This window comes from Pezoporus wallicus, unplaced genomic scaffold (genome assembly GCF_028554395.1).
Source record: "Pezoporus wallicus isolate ANWC-B61680 ecotype Strahan unplaced genomic scaffold, APGP_CSIRO_Pwel_v1 contig_4191, whole genome shotgun sequence".
NCBI lineage: Eukaryota > Metazoa > Chordata > Aves > Psittaciformes > Psittacidae > Pezoporus > Pezoporus wallicus.
Genome location: NW_026641383.1, coordinates 5,773,979 through 5,792,149, shown reverse-complemented (window position 1 = coordinate 5,792,149; position 18,171 = coordinate 5,773,979). Strand labels below are relative to the sequence as shown.

General features: G+C 43.9%; 1 protein-coding gene across 5 annotated transcripts in view; it reads right to left on the bottom strand.

Moving 5' to 3' along the window:
* The window catches only part of PAK5 (p21 (RAC1) activated kinase 5), a 172,404-nt gene that overhangs the window by 42,561 nt on the left and 111,672 nt on the right, over window positions 1-18,171 (bottom strand). For 3 of the 5 annotated variants that reach the window (XM_057423332.1, XM_057423329.1, XM_057423330.1), the window contains one exon: window positions 4,399-4,475. The exons of the other annotated variants lie outside the window; for them this stretch is intronic. The gene's annotated coding sequence lies outside the window, so the exon portion shown is untranslated. The remainder of the gene's footprint in view (window positions 1-4,398; window positions 4,476-18,171) is intronic. 5 annotated transcript variants of the gene reach the window in all.

Genomic DNA, 18,171 nt, shown 5'->3' with positions numbered 1-18,171 from the left:
TCACAGTTGTTAAGAAACCCTAATTTCATAATGGGATTAGTTAGGAAAACATCCTACAGACAACAGGGCAACTGCCTGTATTGAGCAGAGGCAAAGGGAAGCACACGTGCCATCCTTACCCCATCCTCCCCACACCAGAGTACTCAACTAATTCCTCCTGACAGCCTCCAAGGTACTGCTGGTTGTGACACATCTCTCAGCAAATGCCATCCCTCCGTCCAGCACCTCCTGTGCTCACCCCCACAGAACGAGAGGAAATTAGAGGTATCCTACTCATGGCGTGTTGCTATTTTTGTGGGGATGAGCACAACCAAGATGTCTGTCCTGTGCAAGTGCTTTGCCAATGAACGCTCTGGCCCACTTCAACACCACATATGCGGTACAAGGTGACAGTCAACACAAGGAGGCTGGGAGAGCCTGTTCTAACTACAGTGACTGTTGATGACAGTGGGCTTGAGCTAGCTTCAAGGGGAATCAAAACCAGGACTCATCATTACAAGGCTTCAATGGGGTTTTTCTACAGAAAGACTTTACCAACTCTTACACTGAAATGATGCAGCACAATCCTTCTGTTTGTAAGCAGGGGGTTTGAAGGGGGAAGTCCTTCAGTCACAGCAAAGTTTAATAAATGCAACAGCATGAGACCAAAGCAAGTCTGTGGGAGAGCCAGGAGATAAGTCTGTTTTCAGCTCAGGGTTGTGATGCTGAGGGGCCCCTCCGACCCACAGTCCAACTGTGGCACAAGGGACTTGCTTTACCAAAGCCATTACGGAGGAAAAATATGGAAGTTTACTGGAAGAAAATCCAATACTGGTGGGGAAAATCAGACTGTCTCACCACCTCTCCTGCTGACGTTAGCTGCACAACCCACAGCAGTGCTGGTCCCAGCTGTGCCACTGGGGAATGTGAAAGGAGTAGGGATAGCAGGAGAAATGTGTGAGCCATGCTCTGCAGATACAGCTACTCAAAACCTTTTTATAATGGTGATATTGGTGCTATTCCAGCTTCTGCCCAAGAAAGGAGCACCGCCGGCTCTGCTGGTGCCTGCTGAACAGTTCTAACACAGCTCCATCCAGCTGCTGCAGGAACGAGGCAAAGCTGAAAGGGTGCTCTCAGGAGCAATTGCTGCATTTTGCATTTAACACTGTTTACTGTAGTGCCTAACAAACCTAATTACATGCTAATCAGCACACCTTGCCTGTTAGATCTATCCCAGACTCGGCTCCCTTTCATTTCACTCCTTCCTATGCACAGAGTCACGGACTCCCACACTGGTCCAAATTTCATGCATGACTTTCAATGACAGATCAGGTCCCCACATGCAGAGATAATTCCCTGTGTCCAAGACATTGCCTGTGCAAGGTGTGGGACACGAACCAGCAAAGTAAATCCACTCTGCCAGCTACTGCATTACCATCATGCTGCATCCCAGCCACAAATGAAGGTATCTTTCCAGCAAAAAAGTATCCTACAGCCTTATCCTGGAGCAAGAGGGTAGCAGCTGGAATAAAAGGGAAAAACGATGCCTTCAATCCTAAAATTAATTGTATTCTGTATCTTTTATCATATCCTAAATAAGAGCAATCCAGTCAAGCCAGCAAATAAGAGTCTATTCAACTCTGCCTTAGTGCCAGACTCTGCTCCCAATGAGAAAGTCAGAGCCACTTTTTTCTTCCCCTCCCAGTAGCTATTTTAGGTTAAGGGGAATTTAGATTTCCAACTAGGAAAGTTAGAAAGGCTTATTTTGGCTGCAATCTTGAAACCTGCCAAAGTCCCAAATGCATCCACTAAGCACTGACAACAACAACACTTCAACTTGCCATCTCACAGACTAACACTGAGCAAAGCATGGTGATATTCAGCCATACATAAAACCATACAATTACTATATAAAGTTTGTATCTAGAATAACAGTGAGATGGGTGTTTTTAACTGAAAACCAACCTTTTAAGGATTGTTTAGCATAGCTACATAAGCCCTATACTTTTTAATTACAGAATTCCAGCAGCCAGATGCTGTGTCCCATTAACTCAAGGAGATCATCTGCGTCCAGCAGCTGCATAATCCTGGGAAGCCTGCAAGTATTTTTTATGCACACCTTGCTGCTGCTTGAGCACGTAGCTGGGCTATGGATATTCCCTAGGGAGAACTCAGAGCTCATTGTCTCACTCAGCCCAGCAACATGTTTGCTTTTGAAACAACCAGCAATTAGTTCATTTTCAATTAGGAGGCGCACACTGTGTTAAGTCCACCAGCCTGTACTTTTACTGCAGGGATTCCCTGTGGTTTCTCTGCTGAGCAAACCAGCAGCAGAGCCCTTTTCCCACAGGGACGGCATGCTATTAGCATCTAAAAACTGCCTTCATGAACACTGAGTATCATCTGCAAACCTTCATCCCACCACCCAGCCAAAACAACCGGTTACAGCCAGGAGTGCCAATAAAATGCTTCATTTTTAAGAACTTTAAAGAAAATCCAGAGTGCAGAATGGGAGATGGGTGCAGGGTGCTTTCCTTTGATAATTTTTACTTACTAATAACAGTTTTCTGTAGCACAAGGACCTCAATTACTCCCCTCCAGAGCCAGCAACGCACAGCAATACATCATTAGCTTCGCCAGCTTCTGTTCCCGTGCTCTGATTAATTGTAACCTTTCCTGATATTTGATCGTAAATGAAAGAGTATGAATTGAGAAGCACAAATTGAATTAACGTGTCGAGCCAGCCTGCGTAGCCAGCGCTCCAGATAAATGGGAGCTGGGCTGATACTCCATCTCCAGGCGAAAGCAAATGTCTGGTAGGGACTGACGGCAGCATAAATGGCAAAGAAATAGGGTGTGAGACGTAAAAATGACGCTGGTTCTTCTTGAGCCCACACTGGTGTTAAGTCCTTGCTGCTGAGCCAAATGGAGGGAGACCAACATATATCTGTGTATCTCCATAGCTATAAAAAGGAGGAAAATGCTTATTTATTTATTTATGGGATAGCAACAACAATAGTTTAGGTTTGGATTTCCTTTTTGTTTGCTTTAAGGATGGTTCTAAGCTTCTCAGTGGGGACCATTTGCTGCTGGCCGCAATCAGAGCATGAGTTTCCCTTGCAAAGACAAAAACCCCCATGTCTTGATTGCAGGCATACCTTTTAGAAAGAACTTACCTCTGTTTTTCTATTTTTAACTGAAAATACAGAGAACGCTACTCTATTTTCCAGGAAATGAATCAAGAAGCAATACCTGGAAAAGCAGAGCAGACTAAATGAAAAGCCATTTCCATAAAGTTAATGGAAAGGCTCTTAAAAACCTCACTGGTTTCAGGTAAGCCTGACACACCAAAGTGATTCTGGAACAGAAGAGATATTCTATTTGATTTCCCAGATAAGATACTCCTCAATACTTCCCTAATTCCCAGAGGATCTTTCTGGATATACAGGATGGAGATGAATGGAACTGGGGGCAGCTGCCTACAGAGCACACTCAAAATGCAAGTAGGTGGGTCCTGTGGTCATGCCTTGCATTTATTAATTCATTTACTGGTCTTACATAGAGAGACATCTCATTAGTACTTTAGATACAAGGCAGTTTCAGACCTTGTAGAAGGATACTGTTTCGTCATGTCAACGGACAAACACCTTGCGCAAGGGGAATACCAGGTTGATTCACCTAACTGGAGACCCCATTTCCCATGATCCCTGCTTAGCCCTCTGCCTTTACCCACTTTGATTGGAGCATTTCAACTTGAGAATGATAAAATAAACCCTTAGATAACATTCTGGCATACCTTACTAATGAATCAAGATGATGACTTTAAACATTGACTCTCTAGCAGCAACAAAAAGGATCTACAAACGCAGAATGAACTAAGTCAGCCCACACAGCCCAAATATTGAGAGTCTTCTACCACCCTGCTAAGCTCTTCCAGACATAAACTGTGTCACTGATGATGAACTAATCCCCTGTGGCCAAACAGATTTTCCAGATAAATTCTGTACCATTTTTAATTCAAAGAAAGTATAGAACTACCATTTTAAATGCATGCCCACGTGAGAATAAAAAAGCTTGATGGTCAATAGGATTCAGCTCATCCCCACAGATTTTCTAGGTGCTTTCTATTTTTGAGATGGGACAGACTTGTAAGTCATTTAAACACTGTAAAAACTACACTCTTTTATCACGGAAAAATATATACTGATGGATTGGACAACGCCTGACACATACAAAAGTGCCATCATTCCCAAAGTCCCCCATTTACCCAACAGCATTCTGCTCATTTCAACCTTGGGGCAGATCAGCCCATTTTTCAGTGTTCCTGTGTCACTGCCCAATCTAATAAAAATACAGTTAAACAATTACAAGCTGTCCAGGACTTGTCATTGTCCGTGTTTCTTTTCAATCCCACAATACCTTGTTTATGGTTGAAAATGCCTTCATTCGTCACAGCACAGCAGGGTGTCTCTTGATAGCTGGCCCGTGAGACATATCTAATAGAAATGCACAGTGGAACAAAAGACAGGGAAAAAATAATAGCAAAAGGCAATGAATGCTTCCAGAGAAATAGTAAAAGCTGGTACCGAGTGGCCAAACTAGGACTGATGTACTCCAGGGAACAATACTCGTTCTTCCTATTGAAAGCTACTCTTGTACGAGGACTCATTTCCACACACTGACTGACATGTGCTTTCCTAATTTAGAAGTCTTGTGATTCCCAGTGGATTTTAATGCTCAGTAATTTTCAGCCGAGTAGCTTAAATGCATGCATTGTAGTCAGTCACTCTCTATTATTTTACACACAAGCACATATATATAGCAATGTACAGACAGAGGAATCAGTCTGCAACAGCTCTGGGCAGATGAAAGAGGGAAAAAAGCCAACCCAAACCCCACCAGCCCCTGGAGGTAACACAAATAATTTCTATCCTTAGTGCCTGAAAGGATTCCAGATTTGCAGAAGCAAACAGTCCTCTGGGATAATTAGTGGCCCTAACTCTGCAGGAAATGCTGGACACCCACAGGGAGGGGGTATTAAATAAGTCACCCATTAAATGAGACACCGCAAATCTGAAACTTCAAAGCAGTTACAGTATTCTTCTGAGTTGATATTATTATTATTTTAAAATAGAGAGTTAAATGTTATAAAGGATGTAGATGCTCTGTATGTATGCTTTGAGATAGAAAAAAATAAGCAATAAAAGGAAATACTATCAAGAATGAAAGTGATGATGTATCAGTAGAGAAGACAGGAAAGCCTGCAGAAAATACCAAACCCAGCATTATGACACAATATTCCTTAATTCTGAGTATTATTCCTATAGGTTGGGGTGGCTGTAGGATAAGGAGTGCAAGGATATGAAATCCCACATCTGTCAAGAGAAAGGACTGAACAAAGTGCTTGAAAAGCACCAGGTTACATACACCTTGTTGCATTTTGGGCTGCGTCCTCAGCGCTCTGCTGGCAAACCCTCAGCAAAGTTGGATTGGCATCAACTTCTAGCACAGTGAAGGGGACGTGAAGTGTCTTGTTTTGGTTTGGCATGTAAAGCTTTAGTTTTAACCCTCTGAAATGGAGTTTCCTCCCCACTGCTTGATGGTAGTAGTAAAGGCAGCATTACAAACATACCAAAGACCAATGTGTGTTAGGCTCTTCAGACTAATCACAAGACCACACTGGTCATCCCAGGTGCCCTGTATTTACTACTGATGTATTGTTATAATTTGTAGAAAAAACAGCTTTTACTTTAAAAAAAGGAGGCAAAATGCTTTCTAGGTCTCAGAACCAGTTTATCCTGTGTTGGCTGCATCCATGAACACACCAAAATGGCATCAAGGAGGTGCCTGCCCCAGCACAGGTTGTTTTACAGCACCCAGTGAGTGCCACGAGGCAGGCAGTGATGAGCAGGAACAGGACCAGATGGGGACATGTGCCTGTGACAGCATCATGTGGTGCTGAGACACATGAATGAGGAGGGGGCTCTAGAGCCAACCTCCTGCCATAAATCCTCACTGCGATGGTTGCATTCTATACACTGATTTTTTTCTTCTACAATAATATTAACGGGGTTTATTTTACTTATAAACCAGTACAGGCTGCACTGGCTCTCAGGAATTGCTCTATTACCATAACATCTGTAATAAAGATTGCTTTCCAGTGAATGATCAACAGAAACAAACGCTTCTTAATGCATTATTAATGGCAAGCCTCTGATCAGAATATTATTTAGGATGCAACACATCTTCTGACCTGTGCACACCAAAAATGGAACCAAATCAGATTATCTGATATGTCAAAATAACTTTAAAATACAAACATGCCCATAGATTAATGTACCCACAGCAAATGCCTGGAAGATGCAAATCCCACCTGCTATTATCACTGTGCGTTTCTTACCTTAGTGTCTGGTTTTGCTCTCTATCACTAACATATAACTGAAGGGAAAACATTTCCATAGTCTGCAATAAATCACAAATGCATAGATTTTACTTGAAATTTTTCCTTACATATTTCCTGGTCTTTTTCCTCACTCTGCATTGCTCTGCAAAACTGGTTTGAAAGTCAATTCTTATCCTACTGAGTTGCTGTCATGTCATTCTCTGTTTCCACATTAAAAATGAGAACTGATCCCTTGAAGGGATTGCTGCAGCTTACTATTTATTACCACCTTCAAAAAGTTTACCATAAGCTCTTTATACAGAACATTGAATGTGTATAAAGTGATGTCTGCCTTTGGATCACCCCTAATGACCAATTATTGCAACTGAGTAATTCCTCAACATTGAGTTTTTCAGAGCTGAGCGACCTTGCCATGCAGACTGCATTTTGCCACCTCCAAACACCAGTTTGGAAGAGATGAGTTTCACCTGATCCCTACTTATATACGATATAAGATATCTTCTATAAAAGTTATAGGGGAGAAATGGAGGCCCTTTGTGCTGTATATGTGAAACTCATGAAAGACTTGAAAGCAACCACAGAAAAGCAAACCAAGACTGTAATATAATGTAAACTGAATGAAAAAAACCCACACAGTTTAATGTCTGGGTAATCAGTGCAAATCCAGAAAGATGAATGTTACTGTGATTTTTATATTGTTTTCCATCTTTTTAACGACAAAAATAGAGACAGGTTTTGACTGCAGGAAGGTTTTGAGCAACAAGAGAAATTACTGCATCTCGGATGGCCACCACTGCCACCTCCCAAGGATTGATGCTGCAATAGAAAGAAGCTCCAATTCCTTCCTTTGGATGCACAAATGTGAGTTGCGGTACTGTGCAGGGCCCATTCACATGCCGTTTTGCCTCTCCAGGATGAGGCGGTTCATCTGAAATGGCCCAAAGGACAAGGGAAGGAGATTGCCAAGTGACCAGCTAGGATGACTCCCAGAAATACTGGTCTGGAAACACTAAGAAAAGCTGCCCCATGACCCTGTCTATGAGCTGGTTCAGTTTCCAAACTCTTAGACAATTATGCCAACATAAATCTCCTCTCTCACAGAAGAAATGCTCCTACACAAACAACAAGGCACCCACCATCCCTCCCCAGCCCGCAGCCCAGACCAACTGATTCCACAAGCAGCTCTGAAGGAGGCTGTTTCATCAAGGAAACACCATCATAACAGGGAGTCTGTGAGAGAAGGCAGGATCCTCTCCATGTACATTATGAGAAACCTTATTTACTGCAGAGGGGGAGATGCTGAACCTACGCAGAGGTGAAGAACTTGGCTCCCATCCTGCTTGGTGAAATGGTGCCAGGGGCCCAGCAGGCCATGAGTCCTCTGTTCATGTCCCAGGGAAACACATATTTAGCATATCTGCATCTGGGATGAAAGGATTTGCAGGTCCTTCTTGAAGCCTCTGCAGCAAAAATGCACCATCAGTTAGAAGCTCATAATTAAAAAGGACATCTCTGCTGACTCTGGTTGCATCCACCGCTGTTTCCAGAGGCAGAGAGATTCGTTTCTCTTTGATTACCACTTTGTTCTGGAATGACTGCAGCAAAGCTGCTGGATACAACTGGGAAATCAAAGATGAGCTGGGAAAATGACTGCAAAAAAATGCATTAAGGAAACCCATGCGGGTAATGCCACGTGGTGGGAGCTGGAGTTAGCACTTAGGATTGCAAAGTTTGCTGGCTGAGATAAGAATTAAGTGAGCAAAAGGAGTTCAGATCCTAAAGGAAACAGTTTCTAACCAGAACAAAGTTATTGTTTCTGGTCAAATGAAATACCTTGTCCTATGAAATCTTTCACTTTCACCATTTTCCTTTTGTTCTTAAATACTCAAAAGTTTAACCTCAAAAGCTATTTAAACCTCAAAAGCTGTTTAAGATAAGAGTCCCCAAAATGGTAACTTAGGTTTTTCCTCAAATTTTTGGGCATACAATTCAATAAATTCCCTAATATTTTTGATTTTAGCTGATGTGAAAATTGTCTGTGCTCTGGCTGGGCATCAGAGATCACTTTCTGAGTGCTTCATGGGGCAACAGAAAGGTTTTAGAAAGTTGTTTTTAAGGCAGCCAGTATACTCAAATTATGGGAGACATCACGAACAAATGACAGGAGCATCTTCACAACACATCCCTGTGAGTTAGTCTCTGCACTCCACACATGCTACTGACTCAGCCTGTGGCTGCACCCTGGGCACCCACCCGTGTGTGTAATCGTGTGCTGTGCCCAGTCTTGAGGTCAGCAGTCCTGACAACCCTGGCTTTCCACATGATTTCCAGCTTCTTCTGGATAAGGGCAGGAAGATATCTTGAACAGCTTTTAAAATGATTATGCAAAGCACAGTGGGCTGTATAATACCTTTTCCAATACACCTCCCTTTTAGTACTCTGACAGTAATCAACCGTGTTATTAGAACTATTCTTTCTCCTTATTACATATAGGCTGATGTTTTAAATGGAAATAACATCACCTTGCCCCTCTGTGTTTCTTACTTGTGGCGTGTCCTTGAAAGTACCCAACGCTCAGGACGCCAAACGCTGAAGGCTCAGCTCGCCCACATGGAGATGTGATATGAATAAATCAGTGCCAAGTCCATGTGAGCTGCTTCTCTCTCACTAGCAGGGGCTCAGGCTGGAAAAGCTGTATCTGCAGAGCAGCTGCCACACAGTCTTTAACTACCCTTGGTGCCATTTAACAACACCAGTTCATTCAGTATATCCTGATTCAGTTGTTTAAGTGACAAATATGCATTTGGTTTTCACAGAGAAATGAAAAATATATACATATATACCAGGGTGTGTGACTGTTTCTTTAACAGAGCTTGATTTATTGGAAAGGAGCTTCAAAACTTAAAGGAAACTCTAAAATTCAGACTTCAGACTTCATCCTAAGGGCCACTATCAGATCTGTTAGGGCTAATCTTGCTCCTCTGTATATGATGAGAGCAAAGCTGTGTACCCACTGCAGCATGTTTGGTACCTCACTAAAAGTCATCTTCAGATGCCATTTATCTTTTGCCTGGTGTACAGCTGTATCATCACAGTCTTGGGCTTTCTGGAGCATCATCTGGGTCCCCATTCAACTGTTGTCAGCTTCAGTGGGAGGTCTCTGACCCTAGAAATAGCCACTTTCTTCTCTATTTCCCTCTGCTGATAACAGGATGAGAAAAATAACCCTACATGGTGACAGCACATTTAAAAGGAGGGAGAGGGGGCACATGGCTGACTTTATTTGAGAAAGCTTATCTTCTATTCCCTTTTCTTTGTAACACAGGCTACAGGAGATGATGCTTCCTTCCCTCCCTTTTGCTGCCACTATCTCCAATGGAAACCAAAGCTCAGCAACTTACACTGTTCCCCTTCATCAATGTTTTCTGTCCTAAAGCTGGACATGAGCTGCCCTGCACATTATCTTCTCTGAATCCAGCAAAGTTTATGCTCATCAGGAAAGGAAAGGCAGAAATTTCCAACCTGGAAAATCTCCAAGCCAACATTTATAAATAAAGTCTAATTTCATTACCAATATATGTCTTTTTTGGTCCCACTGTGATGAAGCAACCCTGCTATTTAACATGCAACTACTCGCCTATCATGTTTTTAATAGGCACTTTTCTAACTCAGAGGAAAAGGCAAAGCAGAAGAGCAATAATCTGAATGTGAGCATCTGAAATGCTCCACTGAACTCCACTCCAGGAAACAGAAGAGAAGACTTTTCTCTTCTTTCCCCGCCGCTGACAGCTTTCCAGTGCCGCTGGCATCCATCACATGTGCAGAGGCAAATGCTTCCACACTTGGTAATAATCAGAGCAAGGAAATTATGGATCGGGGGGAGGAGGAACTATGTTGTTTTTTGTCTCTTGGCTACAGGCATACTTAAATCTGAAGAGTGCACAAAAGGGACTCAGTAGTAGCTTCCTGCATTTCCACTTCCCAAGCAGAGCCAGGACTCCCTGCAGTTCATCCATGCCACCCGTTTCTCCTGGGCTCTCAGTTTTGTTGTGCTCCTGCTCCCTGTGCCAAGCCAGGGCAAAGGACCAGCTCCTATCTGTCCTTGCCTGCACCAGTCCTCTGTTATCTATGTACACAAAATAGTCTTACAAACTTCCATCTCAAACCCAACTTCATCACCAACCATTCCTCCATCCCTACCCTCACTGTCACCTCGGGTTATTGAGAGCAAAGTTACTCCACTCTCTCTTTTCAACTCTTGCTGTTTACTGCAAAATAACATGAGACCAAGGAACTTTGGCAGAAGAGCCTCTCACCATGGCAGATAAAAAGGGGTTTCCTTAAAATCATCATTCACTGAAATTAATAAACACACAACAAGGCAAAACAGAGGCAAACTTGGGCACTGCAAGGACCAGATGGGAAATACATCCAAATTATGGTTACAAGGACACAAGAGTAAAAGCAAAAACAAATGTAAAAGACACAACCAGATGCCTAAAACCAGGACAGAACATTGATAAATGATTAAGAAGGCAGGTTTCAGGAGCGGTGTTACACATTCTCTATCACTACAAAATCAGCTTTTGAAAGTGTAAGACTTCAATAAATCAGAGTAGGTTGTTTCACAGATGAGATACCACCAGTCAGTTAAATTGCAGGAATAGAAGTGGGGGTTTAATTCAAGCTTCTCCAGAGAAGAGATTTGTTTGAAAGAGGTCAATCAAGCCTTCCACTCACACTAATCTCTTCTGCTTATCTAAAAAAGGCTGGAATGAGGGAAAGATGATGCTAGGCCAGCAAAGCAAAATTCTCCTATGGATGCACCAGAGCAGAAACCCGCAGGTCAGCTTGCTTTCAGCTGGGAGAGGCACAAGCAGAAACTGCAATCAGTCTGCAATTCATATGGATGAATCACGTGGAGATGATTCAGACCCAATTATTCCCCAAATAATCCCAAAGAAACACTCTCCTCTGAGGAAGGTAGCAGTGCTTTTGGTAGAAGTTAATACTTTAACTTACAAGGCCGGTTTGGAAAGAGTCCCTGTGGTCAGGGCACAACTGTGTGGACCCTCAAAGAACCTATTTCCATTTTCTTCCAGGAGTCAGCAGCTGCCCACCTCTGCCCTCACAGCCCCTTCTCCCTTTTCCTAATGGCACCATCACCATTTATTGCCCTCAAGCTTTTGAGTCACCAGTGGTCATTTAGGCCAATATATTTGTTTCTTCTGCTCTTCTGAATGTTGACGGGATTCAATGGTTTTTTCCTCTCTCTTTGGTCCCACTGTAACTCATCTCTGAGCTTCCTATAGCAAAGCAACAAATGCCAGGCAAACCACATACAGTGCTGACCATCTGCTTCCCACTGACACCTTCCTCCTCGCCCCGTGTTGCATCCGCTCGGCGGTGTATGTGATATTTGTGGCAAGGTTTTCTGTCTGTTAAAGGCTTATCCTGCTGAATCAGAGAACAGGGAGAGCAGCATTATCCATTGCCAGGGCCATCCCTGTAGAGTTTTCTTCAGTGCCTACTGGCACCAAGGTCTTTTCCCCAACACAAAACACTAGAAGAAGCTGCAGGAAGTTTTCAGCATGCTCATGGGGAAGTTGAGGAGCCACCACCACACTGTGACAACCCCCAGCCAGCAAAAGCATCACTTCACATGTATTTGCCATGACACTGATTGCATTAAAAGATGCTCCCACCATGTAAGAGAAAGCCCTTGTGCCTGTAGCAAGGACACAAGGACAATTCCTATAGGGAAACCATGCACGTGGCAACAGGTTGACAGGGAAGAGAGGGGTCTGGAATGGGAAATGCAGGAGTGATGAGGACATGAATATTGAAATCCCATTGGGTTTCTCCAGGAAGGTGGGATCGGCACAGAGGTATCAATGTGAGTGGCTGGTAGAGAGGGAGGCTGAGCTGGAGGGGGAAGATGAAGTAGAAAATAGAGTAAGGGAGGAGAAGTGAGGTGAGAAGGAGCTGAGTTAATTGGGTGGCTTTGACTTGATCCAGAATGGAAGGGGAAAGCCAGTTGAGTGGCTCTTAGAGGATAGGGAGGAAGACTGGACCAGCCATGCTCTACACAGGATACAGTGATGGTAGCACCATCAGCTTGATGTTACATGGCTGCAAGTCCCCTCTACTGTGTACTTCTCCCAGCACCCTGATTGCTCAGTACTGAGTGAATCAGAGACAGACCCAGCCTCGACAGCTCCATTCCCCCAACAGGAGGGCTTCATAAATCCATAAAACTCCTTTGGGCTTGGCCCTTTGCAAGCAGGACTTTCAGAGACCAGTAACACCCCATCTCCATCCATGGCCCCAGGAACGTCAGAAATCACTCAGCACACGTGAGTAACCCTTAGCTCTCTGCAAAAGCATGCTTGCAACTGGCTTCTAGATTATTAGTTTATGTAGGAGCAGCTAAAGGGGACTTGTTTCTGCACAGATTTATCAGTACCAGTGCGTTTCTGCAGGGTTTGGGGAAGAACTTCCACCCGTTCAGAGTACATGCGGTTTGTCCCATGCTCTGCCTTTCTTTAAAAGGAACAATCTGCTTGCACAGCTGCCTCCATGGAAACAGCAACTCTGTGGTGCTGGCGAAGCTCCAGGCTCACTGGGCTCAGATCAGACATGGATCTCTGTGTTTCTTGATTCTGAATGCTGAAACCTCAGGCCGGGATCCCAGAGCCCAGCCAGATCACCTCTGGTTTGCTAGGCACCACCAGTGAAGCTTCAGTGAGTCAGATCCCACATCTGGCCACATCTGTGCAAGCCAGCTGCTGAGGAATGAGCCGAGGGAGGCCTCAGGGATGCTTGAGGAAGTGAAGGGACCAGACAAAGCTTTTAACTTGCACACTTGGTTAACTCTGGCTGTGTTAATGCAGTTCCTGGGCTACTGGAGCAGCGAATGGAGATGAAGGTAAGTGTTCAGTTTCCCTCCTGTAATGAGCTCTGAGACCAAGCATCCAGTAAATGTAAATGAAATTTTTAAAACTCCCTGCAATTTTCACTTTGAAAAGCTTGTTTCCACTTGTACTCTGCTGGCTCTGTCCCCCTGCACCCTGCTGCATCCCTCAGCAAGGTCACAGTGGTAAGGCATTGGGACAGGCTGCATGGGAAGTGGTAGAGTCACCATCCCTGGAAGTGTTCAAAACCCGTGTAGATGAGTGCTGGGGTAACGGCTGGACTTCCAACCGAGCTGATTCTATGATTCTAAGGGTGGTAGCAAACTGCAGCAACACCTACTCCATTCCTGGGCCCAGCTTCCAAAGGAGGATGAATTACTCCTTTGAGCCTCTGAATCCCGTAATCTGCAGCTTTCAGAGTACCAAAGAGGATGCACGGCAGCTGCACAACCAGAGCACAGGTAGAGATGGGGGATTCGCCCTCTGGCTTGGGAAAATTGGTCCAAGTGTAATAAACCACACAGATCTTCTATCATCATCTGTTCAGCTCCATAAATCCCAGAGCACAAATCAGGCTGCTGGGGAGAGCAGCTGTGTAGGAATCTCTGCAGGAGGAGGAGGAGTGCTGTGACCTCCTACAGCATCACGGTGCCAGTCCCAGTGCTCCTCTGGTTACACATGGATTTACTGCCATAGACAGCAAAGGAGCTGCTCGGTCGTAGTACTATAAATACCAGCAGAATGGGGCTGGTGAATGCTTGTGGTTGAATATTAGGGAAATGCAAAATTCAACAATCCCTAATTGTCCTTCAGTCAACAGCACCTGTTTAAATTACTGTTATTATGGCAAAGATGCTGAAATTGCTAACATAAACACAACCAGGGACTGCAGATGCTGTAGCTTTCCCACCAGCAAGTGTTCTGCTGGCTGCTAAATATTTTCCCTTTCAACACCTACAGCAGCAGATACCCAGCAATCAGAGGCTGGTCTGGCATCTGCAGGGTGCCTTCAAGCAAGGAAAGCTGGTGAAGGAAGAGAAACACAACACAAAGGCCCTGGGGAGCTCATGAAGGAAAGAAAGGCTGAGCATGGACCCACCTCGGGGCTGAGCTGAATAGGTCTCATCCTGTGATATTGAGACCCATGGGACCCACATGTGCTGGGGCTCATGGCTACTGCAGGCTGAAGAAACATCTTCTGAGGGCAATCACTCGATCCAGCTGGGAAGGGAAAGCATCCTGCTGGTAATGATTAAAACAGGTATGGAAAAGATGTTGAGACCAAAAGAAACATCAGCCATGTGTCACATGAAAACTGAAAGAACTACTTTTAATGGACATGGCCTATTTGTCAATAAATACTGTTTCGGAGGATCTGAACTTACTTATGGACTTGGGCTGAATTCAGTGCACTGATTCATCTCTCATCTTTGCCAGAAATGTAGGGATTGCTCATGAAACAGCTGCTAAGGAAGAAAACCAGACAACACTGCTCCTATGCCAAAAGGCTATGCAGCTACACAGCTCAGCTGGGGTGGCAGAAGCTGGTCCAGAGCTCTTCAAGTTCTTATTCAAAGCAGGGATTTAACAGAGGATCTTCAGAAGGAGTTTCCTTACCATCATCTATAAACTCTCTGGTAATGGGGACTCCCAGTTTCTCCTCAAAACACTGAGGCTGGGCCCTGGGTCAGCCACCCGCCAGCGGTACAGCTCAGGTTTTTCTTTCCTTCTCTGCCAAGAAAGCTTCCATCCTTCTCAGATTTGCTGCTCACAATCCCAAACTCAGGAACGGTGAAGCAAACTTCACAGCTGCCAAAGCCAACAGGAAGACTAAGTACCTCTGGCAGGATCAAACCCAACAGGTCTTATGCCATTCACCAATAGGAGGCTCAAGACCCATCCGCCAGCATGAGCCACTGCTGCGCTGGGTACCAGGAGCCCTCTGCACACCAAAGGATGAGGCCCCATTGATTACACCTTGGCATCCTGCCTTAGGGAGGTACACAGATGACTCAATCCCTCAACAGCAACAGTACATTCAATGAACAATGGTATTTCCACACACAGGTTAAAAAACAGGAACGCTTGTTAAAAACACCACCAGTGCAGACGGGGAAGAGATCTTGAGCTGACATGAGGCTTTGCACATCACTGAAGCTCAAGTAACTGCAAAATCTGGCCCAGAAAACCTCTTACTTGGTTATGTGCTTGCAAAACACAATTCTAAACCAGACAGCACCAACATCCCCACCTCTGCCAAGGAATTACATTGATTTAACTCTTCTGAGGGGCTTTGGCTGAACTTGATGTCAAAGAGCCAAACTCATCCCTGTTACTATAACGACTGTGGGTACCAGGTGAGAGCTGCATCTGCTGCACATACAATGCAGGGAGGGCTTGCTGACTACATGGGAAGGGCAGAGCAGAGAAAAACCTAGTGGGACAAGCCCCATTTGACCACATGGTTATTTGTCTATGTTATGCCCGGAGGCTGGGTTTGTTTTTAAACCTTTAAGCCCACCTCTCCTTGTGTGAGTATTTCCCTGGGAAACCACAAGCTTCAGGTCTGAAGCTGAGGGGGGTTTAAACCTTCATCCTACACACGCTTTATTCCTGCTCTTTGGTCCTACAAGGGTTAATAAGACCATTCCTGTGCTCAAAGCAAAACAAGTATCCAAGCTCACAGGGACCTAAGTCTGATTTTCTCCTCTGAGGCACGAAGTAGCCTAATTTGCCACTGGTTTTCTCAGGGAGGTAATCACCTTCTCAGAGCTGCTCTTTGCCGTAGGTTCTATTTAGAATCTTCTCAAAATGCCACTGCTGGAGCCACTTGAAAAAGCACCAATAAAATGAATATTAAAAATAACTCAGCGCATAATCCATGGCCTCCAGAAACTATTTCTTATTCGACTGGCAAACCAACCGGTCATACATTTTACATCGCTTCCTCATTACCTTATAAGCGATGGGCTACTTTAAGAACAACGTATGTATGCTGCAAGGCAGGCAAAGCATAGCTCTCTAGCAGGCACCCCAAGGCTAACATAAATCCAGTGTGATCACTTAGCCATGGGATACATTCATTTGCAAATCTGTTGTAAATCTCCAATTTCCCTCCTATGTGAGGCAGGGATCAGGCTGAGGCAGAGCAGGGGAGGATCTCTGTAGCATCTCTCCAGGTACAAAATGCTCTAATTAATCTTTGTATTTGTTTTCTTGGGATACGTGAGCCTGAGAATATGTGAAAAGCAGTACATTTCATGCAAGTATTAGTGAAGACACCGGGGAAACACTCAGAATAAGCTCAAGAACTGGTACCAGAAACAGAACTGAGAAAGCTCGAGCTGTACATAGCTATGGATAAACCTGCTTCAGAGCATCCTAGAAAACCAGTCAGCCGGTGCCCAGCTTTTTCTCTGGATAAGCTGTATTTTGCAGCACTGCAGGTGGGAGGATGCCTGATCCTGCTGGCTGGGAATGGAAGAAGTGCAAAAGCCTTCACCAGCATAACAGAAAGCTTTCCCAGACCAGGTCCAGGGGCTGCGGGTCTATGTGGCTTTATTTTCTGGATCTAGATCTACTTTCCTCTTTGAACAAACACCAAAGGCCTCCAAATGCCCAAGCCCTGTAGCTTTATTCACTGATTAATTCTTTCATTGAGGTAGATTAATTGCTGCACCTTCCACACAATAAAGATAGATCATTCACTTGAAGTAATTGAATCAAAGTAGCAAAGAGTTGAAGAATCTCATAAGAACTGTCTACAATATGCCACATAGGAAGGCACATAGACAGAAAATAGATGAACACCTAAGCATCATAACTGCTCAACCCTTCCCAAATCAATCTAGGACAACATTATATTTTATGCTTAATTAAATATATCTTAAGGCCCTTTCCAACCCTAACTGTTTTATAACTCATTTTTTTTATAACTGATTCTATATCTGGGTTGGAATTTATTAACAGCCAGCTCTGAGGCCCCTGGTTAAAATAAGACAGGCTGTAAGTTTAAATTAGGCAGCCCATACTACCTCATTTGTGATTTATACCACACTTGTGGAACAGGTCTCACACACTTGGTGTGAGATGAGATATAAGCAGACTTGTATCTCTTGGATGAGATATAAGCAGACTCTTCGATTCATAACCAGGAAGGCTGTTCTTAAAAGGAAGAGGAAAATCCCTAAGAAATAAAGTCCTATTTACAAGCTTTTATTATGGTGAAGCACTGCCCAATATTTAAGATGGGGAACATCTCCACCACATCAAACTTGACCATCAGGCTTTAATCATGTTCACCTCAAGAAACCAATGAGATCTACTTCAGTATCTCTGAGGTAGATCTCAGTATTAAGAGAGATCTTAATACTCAGTATTAAGATCTCTCTCAGTATTAAGAAGTTTTAACGGATGCTGCTATTGTAGGTTATACTGGAAAGGGATTATTGCAATTCTTTCTCAAGAGATTCAAAGAATGGAGACCCAGAGTGGTTTAATTAACATTAAATAATCAAGGTCAACTGCATATAATTAAATTTAACCACCTATCAGAGTTAATAGGCCACAAGTAATAAACCACAAGAGATGAATGAGAAAGCCAGTCCAAAGGTCCCAGAGTCAGTAATATGGTTATTAAAGTACTGACATCTGGCATATGTGCTGGTAGGAAAACAGGGTACCTGAAGACCCACGTCCATTCAAGCAAAAGGCTATCAGGTAAACAGCAGGAAAATGAAGGCTGCAGAAACTTAAGCTTCAAAGACAGAAAACCACCTAACTTTGGAGATTTGTAATTGGTTTCATGAAGGCTGAAGAGTAAAGGTTGAAAATAAGATTCATGCAGCAAGGAAGAAAATGCTTCGGAAGCCAAGG